General features: G+C 39.4%; 1 protein-coding gene across 1 annotated transcript in view; it reads left to right on the forward strand.

Moving 5' to 3' along the window:
• dntt (deoxynucleotidyltransferase, terminal) overlaps positions 1 to 19,231 on the forward strand; it is a 251,070-nt gene that overhangs the window by 117,627 nt on the left and 114,212 nt on the right. The window lies entirely within an intron of this gene.

A 19,231-nucleotide genomic window follows, 5' to 3' on the forward strand; every position in this document is an offset into this window, starting at 1 on the left:
TGTGTTCCTGTGCTCTACTCTTCTATGTTCTATGTACGAGGGGTGATTGATAAGTTCGTGGCCTAAGGTAGAAGGAGATGAGTTATTAACTTCAAACTTTCTGCATAGTCACTCAAAGAGTTGAACTGCATGTGCATGTAACGAGAACTGTATAACTCATCTCCTTCTACCTTAGGCCACGAACTTATCAAGCACCCCATGCTGTGGACCACTTCTGGAGGTCCAAGACGCCGACTTCTACAAAGAAGGGATCCGTATGCTCCATAACCGCTGGACTAAGTGTGTACATGTAGGAGGGGACTATGCTGAAAAATAAATGTGCTAGGTTTTCTAAAATTGACTCCTTCTACCTTAGGCCATGAACTTATCAATCACCCCTTGTATATGTGGCATCAAATACAAATGAATTTTGGTTGGTACAGAACTTTAGTGAAAATGTTATGTGCAGATCAAAGATAGGAATGATGACAGAAGCCTATGACTGGGTCTGGGTTATGCAAGTGCGAGTGGCATGAAAAGCAGTTTCCTGGCTGGAAGCTTTGCAATGTTTGCAGTGGAATCAATCCGCAGAGTTGTATTGGTCAGAGCTGCCAAATGTTTTAATTGTCTGAAGCAAGGGCATACAAACACTCGATGCAAAGCTAAACAAAGCAAATCATGCCTAAGCAATGTCTCAATGGAAGGAAAACAATGATCGTACAAAACCACAGTTCTCACAACACTGAGATGAATGAACAATTCAGTCATCCATTCATCGTAACATCCAAGTTACGGTAATGATGAAGTAAGGCAGGGGTTTCAAATTAGAGTAAAAATTATAATCTACAGTACTGTGTAAAAGTCTAAGGTACATATACATAGCTAGGGTGCCTAAGACTTTTTCAAAGTACTGTACTCAGCAGAGAGTGAGTTTGTAATTCTGGCAGGAGCAAAGGATGTTGGGAACGGTGAGGGTGGTGCACCGCGGGAGGGGTGAGGGACAGGAGGCAGAGAAGGAGAGCCAGGGGCAGGATGTGGTGTTGGTGCAAACACACCCAGGCCTGAGAGACCAGGCAAGGTCATTTGATTCCAAACCTTTGGTTTACTGATCAATACAGAATCTCTCTCTGATGCTCTGTTCTCTCCCCTCTCCATGCCTCTTTTTGCCATCATGATTCCCCTCTCCTTGCCCCTTTCTCCACTCTCAGACCACAATAGACACCTATATCTGATTCAAGGTTATCATCACTCACATATGTCATAAAATTTGTATTTTTTGAGGCAGCAGTACAGTGCAATACATAAAATTACCACAGTACACCCTAGCTATATATGTCTGCTGGAGACTTCAGCACAGTACTGTATACAGCAACATGACTGATGACACTGCTATAAAAATCTAGAATGGTGCCATTAGATATAAGTTGTGGAAACCAAGGCTGTCAAATATAATGGTAGATAATTTCAACAGGCTGCCACTGCTACAAGGTCGGAGATGGAATGGAAAAATGAACAGTGGATTCTGGTTAATTGGGCCATCAGTTAATTGGGCAGCGTCTTATTTTAAACTATTCTTAAAGAACAAAAATAATCCAGAAGACAGCTGGGATTTCCATCATTTATTTGGGACAAGAGACTTGTGCTGAACAGGTTTCTAACTAGCGTCAGTTGTATGCACTGGTGAGGCTGTGTCCTCTGGCCTTAGACTCTCCCACCACAGGAAACATCCTCTCATTATCCACTCTATCAAGGTCTTTCATTATTTGAAAGGTTTCAATCAGGACACCCCTCATTCTTCTGAATTCTAGTAAATACAGGCCCAGAGCCATCAAATGCTCTTCATATGACAAGCTATTCAATCCTGGAATAATTTTCATGAACCACATTTGAGCCTTCTCCAGTGCCAGCACATCCTTTCTAATTTAAGGCACCCAAAACTGATCACAATACTCCCAAGTGAGGCCTCACCAGTGCTTTATGCAATCCCAACATTAAATTTTTGCTTCTATATCCTAGTTGTCTTGAAATGAATGCTAACATCGTTTTTGCCTTCCTCACCAATTCTCAACCTGCAAATTAACCTCTAAAGAATCCTGCACAATAATATTGTCAGGACAGATGAATCATATTTCAATATACCCAGTGAATCAATGACTTCAACACAAATTCTGTGGCTAAAGATCACAAAGATCCCAGAAACCGATGAATCAGTTAAACTTGCAAAATTTATAAAATTGTTATATCAGTTTGTTTCTCTTTTTTAGGAAAAGCAATTAAAGCAATGTAGTATTTGTTCTATCGGTTGTGATCGATGATTGCTACTTAAAGAATGCCATCCTTTTAAAGATTGCTATTATCCTTTCTGGGCTTCATCACTATTTGCAGAAGGTTCCAAAGATGGCCTACTAAGAGCCTTTGAACAAACAGCATGACTTTGTTTAAGCTCTTCATGCCTCATGTGTTTAGCTATGTTCATTCTCAGTGGACTTGCTTACAGATTAAGAAGCTATTAACTAAATTTTCTACTCCATTGAATGGGTTAGGATTGGCCACTGTGGTCTCTTTTCTCACCCAAGTATCCCTATGAGTCAACAGGATACTTTAATGTAAATACATATCATTGCTACTGTTAAGATATATGTGAATGGCATTGGAAAACATTGGGGCTTATTTTCCTCTGGTTCCATTACTATTAATTGGCTTTTGCAATTTTTCATTGGCATATTTATCCACTTCAGTTATTCTGTTCCTTTGAGGAGCAATTATATGCAGCAGGCAACAGACTATTGAAGGTTATCAACCAGTCTTTTCCAACATCTGGTTGGGATTTTTCTCCATTGCCTTCATATGTTGAGGTAAATCCTTTGCCATACTGATTTGTCTTTGTTCTGCCAGAGTGTGAGTGCTGTGCCAATGAGGGCTGTTCAGTTGTACTTTCCCCAGCTGAGCACTAGCTGAAAGGTCAAAGGGGTGCTGTGCCATTCTGATGGCCAACAAGAAACCTGATGAGACCCAGTAGAATCCACTTCACTGCATCTCTTGTTCCTATAGAAAGAAGCGGGTTTATGATAGATTATCTCGCGGATTGTTTACTTTTTCCTCCTAATGGCTTGAAATTTATGAGCAGCTCAGGATTGTGGAGGAATTTTTGAGCTAGCTTTGGAATCTTACCCAACCCCCATATGACAAGGGGAGGAACTGCTGCAACCTCTACCGGAATTTAAAGGGGTGGGTAGTGGATATGGCCCAGTCCATCACAGGCAAAGCATTCCCTACTATATCTACATGGAATGCTCTTGCCAGAAAGCAGCATCCAATATCAGGGATCCCCACCATCGAGGCCATGCTCTCTTCTTGCTGCAGCCATCAGGAAGAAAGTACAGGAGCCTCAAGACCCACTCCACCAGATTTAGGAGCAGTTATTACCCCTCAACTACTAAGTTATTGAACCTGAGGGGCTAACTTCACTCACCCCATCACAGATCTGTTCCTACAAACTAGGGACTCATTTTTAAGGACACTTCATCTCATATTCTTGATATTTGTTTGTTTGTTTATTTATTTATTTCCTTTTTTTGTTTTTGTATTTGCAGTTTGTTGTTGTTAGCACATTGATTGTCCATCTTGTAAGGTGTGGTCTTTTATTGATTCTATTTTGTTTTTTTTGTATTTACTGTGGAAGTCTGCAAGAAAATGAACCTCAGGGTTGTATATGGTGATATACAGTCTATGTACTTTGATAATAAATGTTCTTTGAACAACTAACACTCTGGCAAAAGTGGATTCCATCCCGTATTCATAGCTGTGGCAGTACCACCTATCACTTGGCCGATGTTAATTCCTAGTCTCTTTGATGAGCTATTCCACATATATTATTGTACATAACAATTCCTTTTAATGTTCCTGTCATTTCTTATCAACAACCATCTACATGCCTTCCACTTCATCCATGGCCCTGTGCCCAGTGGCTCCAATAACATCATGCACAAGTTTGACAGGTGCAAAAAAATAGGTTTCCACTGAGCTCAATGTACTTAGCAGTATACCAGACAAGCCAGGATATAACTGAGATTAAACTAAAGCAAGTAGGATCAATCCTGGCAAGTAATCATGTACTTAATATTAGTAGAACTCTCTGTCTTTTTTATTGGTTATATTTGGATATTTCTTCCTCAATTTTTTAAAATCTCTGAACTGTCCCTGAAAACATATGTGTGAGTTTTGAATATATTTCCCGTACTTTATCTCTTTTATTTTCTGCTCAGTACCCTATTCAGTAGTACAGCTCTGACCTTGTAGGTTAGTGATTTTCATTCTTTTTAATCACTTCCGTTCTGTTTACAACGTCGGTCACAGACAGCAAAGCTGGGAGTTGAGTCCACTATGTAACTGGCTCTGCTAACAGCGTTATCAAGAGGTACACGTGTCTTTTGTTAAACCATTTGAGGGTTTAATTTAACTAAGACGCATCTTTCCTTCTAACAAATAAGTGGATTCCAATTTTACTTGTCATCTATTTTTGGCTGAAACCTCTTTGCTGATTTCACAGTCTATGGTTGTGAGTTATGGAGCAATTTCTTTTGACTTCCAACCTGATGACAGAATATGTTGAAGTGTAATGTATGTTTAATGAATGTTTTCTCCACTTTGTTCAGTTGACTACACCAGGCAGACCAAGAGAAGGAATAAGAAACCAAAAAAATGATGGGCATACTGGTAAAGCAAGGACAGACTGTCAGTGTGAATTCATTGTGAGCCTTCTGCTGACCCAACATTTCATAGTTGAAAATCAAATTCAACATTAAATTATTATCAAAGTGTGGATATGTCACCATATACTGCCCTGAAATTCATTTTCATGTGGGCATTCACAGCGGAACAAAGAAATACAATAGAATCAATGAAAGCCTAGATACAAAGATTGACATGCAACCCGTGTGCAAAGGAAGATAAACTAAGCAAATTCAAAAATAATAATTAAATAGTAAGTGAATAATGCTGAGAGCATGAGTTGTAGAGTCTTTGAAACGGAGTTATAGGTTGTGGAATCAGTTCAGTGTAAAGCTGAGTGAAATTACCAGGTTGGTTTATGGTGTGGGACCTAAGGCTCCTGTACCTCTTTCCAGAAGGCAGCGGCAAGAAGGGAGAATAGTCTGGATGGTGGGGGTCCTCGATGATGAATGCTGCTTTCTTGTGGCAGTGCTGCTTGTAAATGTGCTCAGTGGTGGGGAGGGCTTTTCCTGTGATGGGCTGGGCTGTATCCACTATTTTTTGAAGGATTTTTTTTTTTTGTTCCAGGGCATTGGTGTTTCCATACCGGGCTGTGATGCAACCAGTCCGTTTTTGGGCATTTACATACTTCATGAGCTCAGAGCACACTCCCCCCCCCCCCCCAACAGTGGAATTTCTAAATTGGGGAATATGGTACACTCTTTAATGTGGTGCCTGCAGTGTAGTGTCCGAGAAATGGTTCTCTGCATTTTTCAGGACATTGAAACAGCATTGCTGTTTGTTAAACTAATATAAAGAATGATAGTTTTATCTGTGAGGTCCACAATACAGAATGGAGTTGGTTTCACCGCGGAACAACATGCTGAAACTGGCCTTGTCACAGTGCTCAGCGTGTCACACAGCAGGCGAGATTTCTGGGGCCAGCTCATAAAGGGACATATTGGAATACAGGCAGCTCACTTCCTGCTGCAGGGGAGTGGGTCAATGTTGTCGTGAAGCATGAGGGTGGGAGGATGCTGCACTCAGAGAGATTTGTAGGGGTATCGGGTAAAGCCTGCTGGGCCCTAGCCAGCTACTCCTGGCAGCAAGTTTTCAGGGAGAGTCAGAATCAGAGTCAGGTTTATTATTACTGACATACTGTATGTTGTGAAATTTGTTGTTTTGTAGCAGCAGTGCAGTGCAACACATAAAAAAACAATAAAGTACAATAATAAATAAATAAGTAGTGCAAAAAGAGAAAATAAGGTGAGGAAATGTTCATGGGTGCATGTTCTGTTAAGAAATCTGATAGCGCAGAGGAAGAAGTTGTTCCTAAAACATTGAGTGTGCGTCTTCAGACTCCTGTATCTGCTCCCTGATGGTAGTAATGAGAAGAAGGCATGTCCTGGATGGTGTGGGCCCTTAGTAATGGATGCCACCTTCTGAAGATGTCCTCAATGGTGGAGAAGCTAGAGGTATGTAACCAATAATCCTACTGCTTGGAAGTATATAATGCGGGTAGATGCTCATGTCCAATCTACCTACCATGTCATGAAGGAAGAGTAGATAAAGTCTCCTTTTCTTCAAATCCAAGTGTGGATTGCATGAATGCAGCAGTGAGTGTTAAACATTAAGATGTGGCAAACATCTGATCCTGATGCAAATAATAAATGGAGACGGTGACCATGGCCTCCAAGGGCAAGGCGGTCACGCAAAGTGTGAAGTTGTATTTAAAGACATACCACTCACAGATCTCAATAAAGACAAAGAATACAATATGAGTGATGGCACAGGGAAATGTGTTCAGTTAAAAAAAAATACAGCTGTTCTATGTGGGAATAAGCCCTGTCATTTTTCAGACCAATATGGTTGAAAATCTCACTGCAGATAAACTTTTCATGTTGGACAAGATCTAGACAGGTGTTATTCTGGAAACAAAACCTTATCAGGAATGAAAATCTCACCAATTCATGAGGAGACCATTTTTCCTGCAGGTATTACATGTGCACAAAATAATTGTCCTTTGGGTTAACCAAATTTTCAACTGCATAACGTTGTTTACTTCGGAGCAGCAGATTTCTAGTTTCAGAAGTTTTCATTTTCCACTTCAACTTTAAGTGACCTACTTCTCGTACAGATTGATCTGTCATTTTATACTTTCCCAGTGGCTTGCTCTCAGCTACTGGCTTTGCTGTTTAAAGTCCACATTTTTCTGCTCCTTTAACACCAGGGTGAAACGGGACTTCTGCTTGCTGCCCCAATCCTAACCTAAGTGGAGCAAATGATCATTAACTCAAAAGCTGCTGGTTCACCAAGGTAGTTGCTGTGACAGTAGAGTTGGTGTACCAGAGAGATGAATTTTAATATGCTTTAAAACATTTCTTCTCTCATGACTGATTTTCTTTATATTCTAGCAGAGAGGATGATGTTCTAAAATCTTAATGATTATGCAAGGACTGCAATAATGGCTCTTCTCAACAATCAGCAACCCACTGTATAGTCCTTCAAGTGTCTCAGGATGATTGTAGCACATTGTATTTTGCTTGCAATCACAAGGTCTTGCTGGCGCCAGTGCTGATGAAGGAAGGGAAGGATAATGTCAAAATCAGTAACCATGGAATGTATGATTTCAATGGTAAACCTACTGAACCTTAAGTAGGCATTTCACTTCTTATATCTTTTGCAAACGACCAAAAATACAAGTCATATAAATTCTAACCACTACAACAGGCTGCCAAATAACTTTAGTACAAGTAACGTTAATGGTCTTGAAGAATGGCTATATAACTAACTGGCAAATTGGGACTTGGGAGTCCTTGTGCAGAACACCCTAAAGGTTAACTTGCAGGTTGAGTAGCTGGTGAGGAAGGAAGATGCCATATTGGCATTCATTTCAAGAGGTCTAGAATACAAGAGCAAAGATGTGATGCTGAGGCTTTATAAGGCACTGGTGAGGCCTCACCTTGAGTACTGTGAACAGTTTTGGGCTCCTCATCTTAGAAAAGATGTGCTGGCATTGGAGAGGGTCCAGAGGAGGTTCATGAGGATGATTCCAGGAATGAAAGAGTTATCATATGAGGAATGTTTGTTGGCTCTGGGTCTGTACTCGCTGGAATTCAGAAGGACGAGGGGGGATCTCATTGAAAACTTGAATGTTGAAAGGCCTAAACAGAGTAGATGTGGAAAGGATGTTTCCCATGGTGGGAGAGTCTAGGACAAGAGGGCCCAGCCTCAGGATTGAGGGACGCCCTGCCAAAACAGAGAGGCGGAGAAATTTCTTTAGCCAAAGGGTGGTCAATTTGTGGAATTTGTTGCCACATGCAGCTGTCAGGGCATTTGGTGTATTTAAGGAAGAGTTTGATAGGTTCTTGATTGGACATGGCATCAAAGGTTATGGGGAGAAGGCCAGGAACTGGGGTTGAGGAGGGGGAAAATAGGATCAGCCATGATTGAATGGCAGAGCAGACTTGATGGGCTAGATGGTCTAATTCTGCTCCTATGTCTTATGGTCTTATGGCAAATGAATAATAACAGAAACATGAAAGACGTGACAATTTGCAAAATAAATAAGGAAGTTCATTATAAAAATATTTAACATTACATTGAGAAACTAAATGATTTCTGAGTGCAACAAGAATTACTACAAGTTATGATTGAGCTAATACGTAAGTAACAAAAGCAAGCCGAGCTCTGGGATTCAATCCTAGATGGACGGAATTGTGAAACAGTAAAGTAATACTATACGCATTGAGTCCACACTTGAAGTGACATCTGTAGTGCAGGTTGTCATATTACGTTAAAAAAAAAGGAAGGGATGATAAAATGATTATATATGATGATAAAATAGCTGTGCTATTGTCCCTATTTAGAAAGGATGAGGTGGCTAGGTCCTGTTTCTTGGGGGATAAAATGGTTGAAAAGTGTTCAAGTGAAGCTCTTTAACACTGTGAAAGACTTCGGCAAAGAGAAGGAGTGAGGTTGCTTCCAGTTGTGAGGAAGAGGAAAATTTGAGACAATTTTTTACCAGCAAATTGCCAAAACAATTAACCAACACATTTAGAAGGAACTTCTTTAACAAAAGATTGATGAATACAGTGCTTGGTAAAAGTATTTGGCCCCCAACCCATTGTTCACATATTACAACTAGAGATTTTGATAAATTTAAATGAGAGTTTTTTTATTTGTGAAACACATGCTCCTTTTTTCACAGTAGAGCCCAAAAGGCAGGAAAACTATAAAGCATGAAAAACTGAAAATTCAAAAACTATTCAACAGTTCAAAAGTATTCAACCCCCTTTGCTCAGTACTTAGTTGAACCATATCTTGCAGCTATTACAGCCAGTCATAATTTTAGATAAGTACTGCTCGGGTTGAATAGCCCATTGCTGCAGAAGGCTGTAGACTCCGCTAGCGCTGTCACTGGCGCAATCCTCCCCATCATCAAAGGCATCTTCAAGAGGCTGTGCTTCAAGAACGCAGCCTTAAAGACCCTCACCATCAGGGTCATGCCCTCTTCTCATTACTACCATCAAGGAGAAGATACAGGAGCCTGAAGAACCACACTCAAACTTTTAAGAACATTGTTCTCCCTTCTACCATCAGATTTCTGAACGGATCATAAACTCATGAATACTACTTCATTACTCATCTTTTGCAGTATTTATTTTTAGAACTTGTATTTTTATTTACTGCTGCTGCAAAACAGTAAATTTCACAACATATGTCAATGATATTAAACCTGATTCTGATATTTCATACACATTATTATTAAAAAAAAATTAACGGTGCAGTTTGCATCTTAATCTTAGATCCTTATCACATTTTCTGTTTGTACCTCTATTACAATGGTCTGGAAGCTGTGGTTATGCAACCAGTCTTCAAATTTCAGTATTCATCAAACAATATAACATTTGGTGTCAAACATTAAACAGCACAATGTATGGATGAATGAACTCTTCTCAGGCTTCCAGCCAGGTGCAGGTATCAATTTTAAATGACATTTCGATGACAAGTTCTTCCATGTTCATCAGGATCGGGAAAGCACCAAGATGCTTTTTTAGTGCAAGATATCTTTCTGTTTTTTAAATTTTTATTTATTTTTTGCTCAGCTTAACAAAACTTTCAATTTCCAAATACATCTACATTTACATTTCTTCCCCTCACAGATATCAGCTATCAGAACACTTCCATCAAAATATACACATCACCACAACATCCTATACAAAAACCCTTATTAGTATAGCAGACAGGTTTACATCTACATACTGCAGAAAAGGTTGCCATGTTTTATGAAAACTATTTGTTTTTGAGTGTACCAGACATGTCAAAAAGTCCAAAAGAATGTATTCCATTATTAATTTACCCCAACCAAAAAGTCCAGGGGCCTTATCGGATATCCATCTTCTTCCTTGCACAAAAAGTCAGGATGTTAAAAAGCTTTTTTCTGATGTGCATTAATAATAAGACTGCTGGGTAAGCCTAAGAGAAAAGACACTGGCTCACCATTTCAAGCTCCATCTTCAGAATCTTTTTCATTTCACCCAAAATATCACTCCAGTATGCCTGAAGTTTGGGACAAGTCCAGAAACAGTGGGTGAAAGTTCCAGTATTTACTTTACATTTAGAACACATTGGAGAAACCCCCATCTTAAATTTCTTGAGACGATCTGGAGTCAGATGGGCTCTATGCAGAATTTTTAGTTGCAATGCTTTAGTTCTATTACAAACTGAAATTTTCTTTGCATTATCACAGATGTCTTCCCATGTTTCAGCTGTAATTTCTACTCCCAGCTCTTCCTCCTAGACCCTTCCCAGTTGCTCAGCCTCTCCACAAGAACATTCCCTCAGGATGCTGTAAAAAGTACTAATGGAGATTTTACCCTTAGAATGAAACACCCACTTTTCTATGTGTGGTGAACTACATATATCCTGGGGAATGAGCCCGGCCTCATTCCCCAGGATGTAGTGTTGTTCATTCTTCCAGTCAATAAAAGCCGATACCTCGCTTCCTACATCTCAGAGTGAGTTATTGATGGTGCATCAATATGTCAGAACTATAGAAATCAGTTAACAATGATATTTTTTTCTGTATATAATCTCTTATCTGAAAGAAACGAAAAAGATCCTTGTTGGGTATGTTAAATTTCTGTACTACTTGACTAAAAGACATCATTGTTCCTTCCTCAAACAAATTTCCCAGATGGAAAATATCCTTAGAAATCCAAAGTTTAAATCCAGAATCCATTATGCCAGGCTGAAAATCTGGACTGCCAGTTATTGGCGTGAAAGGTGATATTTTCGCTGCGTTGCCCTCAATTTGTTGCACCGCTCTCTAAGCTTGACTGTATTCATTGTTATTGGGTTGCGACAATATTCCTTAAACTAGTTTCCTCTTATTGAGGAAAAGCAAATTAATAAGAGGGCATTTTGCTTGTGAAGCTTCAATGTCTAACCAAATTGAGGAGGGGTCCCTGCAAACCCAGTCAACCACATAAGATAAAAAGGAACTTAATTGATATTTTTTGATGTCTGGAAAATCCAGACGCCCTACACTACTGGCAAGTTGTAACTTAGACATTTTTTTACAGGGTCTTTTTTTGTTCCAGATGAAAGAAACAAACCAACCATTTATTTTTTTAAGTATGTGTTGGGTAAAAATGACTGGAATCATTCGTATTGTGTAGAGCATATGAAGAAGAATGTTCATTTTGAGCAAGGATATTCAGCCAAGCCAAGAAATGGGAAGAGTGCTCTATCGCTCAAGATCCTGTTTGATTTTGTCAAATAACTGTGTAAAGATAGCTTTGAACAATTGACCAACCATAGGTGTGATAAGTATGCCAAAGTAAACAAAACCTGTCTGCGACCATTTAAAGGGGAAAACACCCTGAGTGTCAGGTACCTGCTGCAGATTCCCCAGAGGCATAGCCTCTGATTTAGTAAAGTTGATTTTATAACCTGAAAAGATGCTAAATGAATTGATGCATTGTATAAGATAGTGCACTGATATAGCAGGGTTTGATAAGAAAATTAGAACATCATCCACATACAATGTAATTTTATGTGACTTTAGTCCTATGTCTGGAGCAAATATTTTGGGGTCTTGTCGAATAGCCTCAGCCAATGGCTTGATCACTCGTGTGAAAAGTAATGGTGACAAAGGGCAGCCCTGCCGGCTGCCCCTCAGAATACTAAAATTATCCAACCTAATACCATTAGTGAGAATCGCAGCCAAAGGGTCATTATAAAGATCCTTCACCCACTTAATAAAATTATTGCCCAAACCAAATTGTTGTAAAGTGAAAAAAAGATATGGCTATTTGACACGATCAAAGGCCTTTTCTGCATCCAAGGAAACCACCAAGCTGTCCACTGCCTGTTGCGGACATGCCTGAATCACATTAAGTAATCTTCTGATATTGTTAGATGATCTACGGCCTTTTACAAAACCCGTTTGATCCTCTTTTATGATAAAAGGGAGCACAGTTTCTAATCACAATGCTAAGGTTTTAGATAAGATTTTAAAGTCAACATTTAACAATGAAATAGGCCTGTAGGAGGCACAATATTCAGGGCTCTTTCTTAAGAATTAGGGAGATATTAACTTCTCTCAATGATGGTGGGAGGAGACCATAATTAAATGCATGATTGAACATGTTTAGCATAGGCACTGATAATAACCCTGTGAACTCTTTATAGACTTTACTAGTGAGTCCATCAGGACCTGGGGCCTCTCACTTTGGAGCTGTCTCACGGCTTCCTGTATCTCGTGTACAGATAACGGAGCATTGAGGTGGGACTCTTGTTCAGAAGAGATGCCTAGGAGATCTAAATTCCTGAAAAAGGACTCCATCCTAGATTGTCCACCATTGCATTGCTCATATTGATACAGTTTAGAATAAAAATTCTTAAACACAACATTACTCAGTTTAGAATTACTAGTGAGGGTTCCTGTCCCATCCCTAATTGAAGCAATAGTCTGAGAGGCATTTTTCTTTCTAACTAAATAAGTCAAATACCTACCTGTTTTTTCACCATGTTCAAACTGCCAATTTTCTTTTGGCTGCTTGTGTAAGTAAAGAGTTTAGTGTACAGCGTAGGGCTGTGATATTCTGTAACTTGGCTGCAGAAGGCTTATTAATATAATTCTTTCCAGCTGCCGCAAGGCTTGCTTCCACTAGGCGTGGCTGTTCCGCAGCTTGCTGCTTCTTACTAGCAGAGTAGGAGATAATTAGTCCCCTTGCATAGGCCTTAGTGGTTTCCCAGAGCATTGATGGACTACTAGCTGATTTGAAATTAATGGATAGGAAGGTTTTGAATTCGAACGTAGTTTATAAATTTATTATCTTTTAGAATAAAAGGATTCAGCCTCCAAAGTCTAGATCGTGCTGAATTATCTTTGGGCTTAATATTTAAATATACTGCTGCATGATCAGAAATAATGATATTTCCAATTGTGCAGGATACAACTAAATCTAGGAGTGTTTTGGGGGTTAGAAAAAAGTCTATTCTGGTGTAACATTTGTGTGGATTAGAAAAAAATGTGAAGTCTTTGTCTGAGGGATGTAACAACCTTCAGCTATCCACAAGTCCTAGTTCTCCATATAAGCCCATGATTTGTTTGGACTGTGAGGAGAGCAATGGGGAACCACTAGGCACTCTGTCCATCAATGGGTCCATGAGACAATTAAAATCCCCACTTACAATAATGTTTTGTATTGAAAAGCTTGTAAGTTTGGAAAAAGCATCTATTAGGAATTTAAGAGGATGAGCTGGATGGCAGTAAACATTGGGAATACCATATTCCTCTCCAGATATTGAAGCCTTAACAATCACAAATCTCCCATACTTATTCTTAAAGCAGTGTAATAGCTTAAAAGGTAAGTTCTTCCTAATTAAAATGGCCACCCCCCTACTCCTGGTATTAAAAGATGAGAAATAGACTTGATCAAGTCTACTATTAGATTTGCAGTCTTAGATGTTCTTTATCATTTAAATGTGTCTCCTGCAATAATGCTATATCCAAACCTTTCCTTTTTCAGGTTTAGTAGGATTTTCTTTGTCTTGATTGGTGAATGACTCCCCTGAATGTTCCAAGTGCACAATTTGAATATATTACTGGTCATAACTCTTTATAACAATCATGTGACTCCGAAGGAGAAGAAACCTGACTTAAGATCAGCTGAGCAGCAATAAGTAAATTAAAAAAGAACAAAGCACCAACAGTGCTGAACAAGAGGAATTACCCCACACCTAAAGGGGATATCTGAACCTTCTAGCACCCCATATTCTGCCCCACTGCCAATATAGCATTTAACATAGTCAAAAATGAAAATGGCATAATTTATCAATCCACCAATTTGTTACCGTCATATTTAAACTCCTTCAGGCTGGAGCAGCACTGCTAATTTAAACAAATAATGAAACTGGATTAATAAAAATAAACATGTTACCCATCTTATAAGATATCTTGCCGTCGAGTAGTGAAAACGTAAAATAAAGTGACAATCGAGCGTGTTATCATCCCTAATCAGGGCTACACAATATACGGTATACATTTTTAGCCCAACGTGTCCACAAAAGTTTTAGCTTTGCCAGGAGAATCAGTTATCTTGGTGGTCCCGTTATAGGTGATTTTCAGCGCCGCTGGGTAAAGCATAAAGTACTGGATTCCGGATTCTCTTAGCCGCTTCTTTACCTGGTCGAATTCCTCGCGCTTCCGAATAACAGCTGCTGAAAAATCTTGAAAAAACATAAGCCTGGATCCCTCATATACTAAAGCCTGGGCATTAGTCCCACGGCATCGCGAAGCCTCCATCACTCTTTGCTTATTGCCGAAATTATGGAACCACACGAGGACGGGTCGAGGGCATTGGCCTGGGCCCGGTTTTGGCGCCAGCATACAGTGAGCTGTTTCCACTTTAATGCGTCCAGCCTTGGTTTCCAAATCAAGGAAATTAGGCAGCCATCCCTCCCATCCCATTAGGCAGTGAAAAAACTTCACTGGCTGGCTGCCTACTTTACCTTCAGGTAGACTGATGATCCGTTTGTTCTTCCTCCTGCCTGTTCTGAAGATCATCGATATGGTCAGACAGGCTTTGAACTTGATTTTCCAGCACCCGGATGTAGCTTTGGGCCTGATCAGCTACAGTCCCTACCGCGGAAACTCGGCCCTTGGCCTCGGTCATTCTTGTATCAAGATTTTTAAGCTCCAATGTGTGGTTTTGGAGTGCTAGAGAGAGTGGAGCCAGCTTCTTGTCCATCATTTTGGATATGTTCTCAGTAAATTCCTGAATTACTTGATGAAAAGCAGGGTCCAACGTGTTAGCAGAGCTAACAGCAGTGAGCTCCTCAGCTTCGGGCGAGCGCTCTCAGCAGTCCATCTTGGCTGGCTTTTTAGTACTTTTTGATGGCTTGGTGATGAAGCAGCTCAAAGAAATACTCATCAATGTTCATGTTATTAAATCCAGCACTTGGGCATTTTAATAAAAGGTTGAAACAGATAGGTTTATATGTGAAATTATCAGTGTTGCCTTGCTGAGCTCAGCAAAGCAGACCTTTCACTGTGTCACCATCTTGAAAAGCTTATCTTTCTGTTTTTAATCTAACTGTGTGTATTGCAGAAGCATAAGGAAACAAAAGTAGACATGGAGTTTTATTTTTGTTCACAAAAATAGTCCCAGCCCTTATGATCTTCCCAAGCCATTTAGTTCTCTCTTCTTGTGTAATGTTTTCGCACCTGTGCTTTGGTTTCTCTGCCCTTGCTGGTACTCAAGATTAGTCATTACCATGTTTCACTATGCTGCAGTGTCTAAAACTGTCTCTGTGGTCAACAATGCAACTGTCATCAGGCTTAACTTAAAATGTATTTTTGATCTCTCTTCAAACCCTGGTCACTTCTTCCTTGCAGCTGATGTGCTAATGCACTTGCAGGTTCTCTTCTAACTGTATGTCATAGCAGGAACATGATGAATCAGAAAGAGATGTGGAGGACTGCTGAAACACTTGCATCTTGTTTATTCCAGCCTCTCCAACTACGTTGCATATATACACAGAGACTGGAGCTGTAGATATAGACGGTGTAAATTCAGCAGGGCAAAGAATTTCTTGATAGAATCTTATGGAACATAAAACAATCAAGCTGCTGTTAGAACTCAGCAGGTCAAGTAGCAAAATTCTGGTCCTCATCTCGAGAGCATCAGGGCCGAGAGTGTAGGGAGCAAAAGCTAGTGTATATATAGAAGTGAGAGGGAGGCACAATCAGAGGCTGTCATCCCAAGTATAGTATATTGTAAACTATTAAGCACAAACTTAACACTGAATGATTAGTTACAGTTTCAACTGCAGAATGGGCAAATAGATCCATAGAATTAAATGTTCATAATAAGTAGAAATGCCTCTGCATGTTCAGGCATCTTTGCTGGGAATGCAGTATATCCTGTATTTACCACTGTACTGAGTGATGGCTCTCTCTGCAGACAAGGGCCTGTATAAGTTCATCTACCCTTGTCCTTCATTGAAGACTAGTTTCTGTTTGTAATAGTGGTACTATCCATATAATTCCTCACTAAAACTGGCATCCAACCAAACAAGCCTCATACAGTTGGCCAAAGAAAAGAGTAATTTCTTGATTCTATTAATATACAATATATTCTAACCTCTAGTTATTTCACTATGCATTTAGAACATGGCAGGAGCAGTTGTACTCTGCGTATTCTAATTTACTTGGACATTTTTTAAAATATCCAAGGGGATTCCCAAATATTCAGGGGAACTGGACAGTGCAATAGAAGTGAGTCCATGTGCCATAAATTAAGCAGAGCGGATTACTCACTCTAAGATATATTTTAAATTTCAAAGGTTAACTTTATTTATTGAAAATACATACAAGAAGTACAAAACAGTACTTGCCTTTCATTATATACATATTGTTGTCCAACTATCTGTTCCTAGTTTCGTTAAGTCAATACATTGGCAGTGTCATTAGGTTAATACATTCTATGTGATATAGTGTGAACAAAGTCATAGGAGAATACGGCTGGTAGATACGAAGTCATCTTTTATTTGACAAAATTAGACCTTTTCGGAGGAAGAGGCCAGTTCGACCCAATATTACATGACATTTCATATGCAAAAGATCAAAGGATAATTCTATATTTACAATCTATCTACAGTGCTTCCTTTGAATTACATATAACTTCCACGCCTCCTCCTTCACACCCACAATCCAGGTGCCTAAAATAAATGTTATCATTGTCTGATTTTCTAATTAACTGCTCTTCACAGCTCTAGGAAACTATTGTCTGGGGCTGCATTTTAAATGTAGTATACAGTCCATGTTCAGGTCTAAAGATTGGTTGCTGAAGTTAATATTTTGCTATACACCCCTCCCAGTCCAAAATATGCCCTAACACAATGTACTAAACACAAATACCATTCATACAGCCACTTGAACAATATACAGTTTGGCTTTGTGGGGCTTTTACATAGGACCTAACCGTTCAGTATCTAGTGGAGACGGGACCTTAGTCTGCAGTCCTTTCCCACAAAGCCATTGTATTGGCTGCTTAAAGTTTCTCCCTTAGGCCATACTTGTGCAGCTTGCAACAACATTCAACCTACTCCAGGAGTATAACTGCTTTGCCCAGGTCAAATAGGATCTGACATCTGATGTCATATTGTACCTGTTATATCACGGCCTGACCACTGTGCAGTGAGGCTGAAATCGCATAAAATATGCATCAGAAGCAAGTTTTCAGTCATCACTTTTCTTTAGATTTTCTCTAGGCTTTGCTCTTTGGGTGAATTTTCTGCTTATCAAGGTAAAGTTGAGAATTTACATTCCCATTTCCCATGCCAGGAATCTTTACATGCTTTCTGAAGTAGACAGCCAATTAGTCCTGAAATACGAGCAGATTTTGCAGTAAATTCAGGCCTGTTAAGAAATGAATGCAGGCTTTTCAAAGTGGCTTCACTTAGGGACCTCACAGTTGTCAGAAAAAGGAGAATTTTATTGCTTGAGTTTGTGTGTTAGAATGGAGCCCAGGTCCCAAGTGCGAAAAAATTATTCAACATGGCAATGGACACTTTTTCAACATGAGAGCACTAGTACTGGTAGGTAATTGTTTTAGTATTAGCCTTTGTTCCATTTTTAGACAAGTAAATATGAAAGCCAGTTTAGTTCTACATTCTGTTCACTCTAAGCAGCAAAGATCCAGTTGGCCTTGGTCTTCATCAAAAGCGCATTGTTCACGGAATCAGGAAGGAGCTATATTGTATTTCTTTGTCCTACTGTGAATGCGTGCAAGAAAATTAATCTCAAGTTAGTATATGGTGAAATATAAGTTTAATAATTGAATAATAAATTTACTTTGAACTTTGAACTACCATCAGGGAGGAGATATAGGATCCTCTGTTCCCACACTATGGGGTTCAGGAACAGTTATTACTCTTCAATTATCATGCTCCTGAACCAGCATGGATAACTTCATCTACCTCAACACTGAACTGATTCCACAACCTATGGACTCACTTTCAAGGACTGTACAACTCATGTTCTCAGTATTAATTATTTATTACTATTAGTTGTTTTTCCTTTGTATTTGTACACTTTGTACACCAAACATACAGTGAAATGTATGTGAAATGGAATATGCTGAGACAGCAGCAAGTGTCACCACATTTCTGGCACCAACATAGCACATCCACAACTCTCTAACCCTAATTGTATGCCTTTGGAATGTGGGAGGAAACCAGCTCACCCAGAGGAAACCCACATGGTCATGGGGAAAGCATACAAACTTCTTACAGACAGCGGCAGGAATCGAATCCCGATTGGTGATAATTGGCACTGTAAAGCAACCATCAAAGGAAATTAGTTGGTCTTTTGAAATAAATATAATGCAGCTTTACTCAATTACTGGGAGTATGGAAATATTTCAAGCTCCCATAAAAGATCAATAGGCAAGTAGGAAAAAGACAAAAGAAAATATCAAGTACAAATTGCTACTGAGTGTGCTGGTTACTTTGTTTCCTGGTTCAGCAAAGTTAGAAAATGATTTACCCTGGCACAATCTTGTCAGCACAGATTAGAAATCAATACTGGAGTGACAACAGGTCATCTGGCTTTTGAAGCACTAACTTTGGATCATTTCAGAACTAGAATCAGAATCAGAGTCAGGTTGAATATCACTGAATTATGTCATGAAATTTATTGTTTTACAACAGCTGTACATTGCAATACATAATAATAGAACTAAAAATTACGATAAGAAATATACACGTGTATATAAATAATCCAAAAGGAGAGCAAAATAAAAAAAAATGTCAGTTATCTTCTGCTTAATTGGCAAGTGAATCACCTCCCCTGTGAGTACTTATCCTGCTGAACTATTTTGCATTGAATTAAATTAGTTGCAAGGTTAAGCAGGTCCTGTGGATTGATGATCCTGTTCCACATGGGTTTGTCAGAGTTTCTCTCCTTCGGCTGAGCTAGGAGAGATCCAGCCCTTCCCCACACCTCCACCCACCCACCGACCCAGTC

The sequence above is a fragment of the Hemitrygon akajei genome, chromosome 23, assembly GCF_048418815.1.
Source record: "Hemitrygon akajei chromosome 23, sHemAka1.3, whole genome shotgun sequence".
Classification (NCBI taxonomy): domain Eukaryota; kingdom Metazoa; phylum Chordata; class Chondrichthyes; order Myliobatiformes; family Dasyatidae; genus Hemitrygon; species Hemitrygon akajei.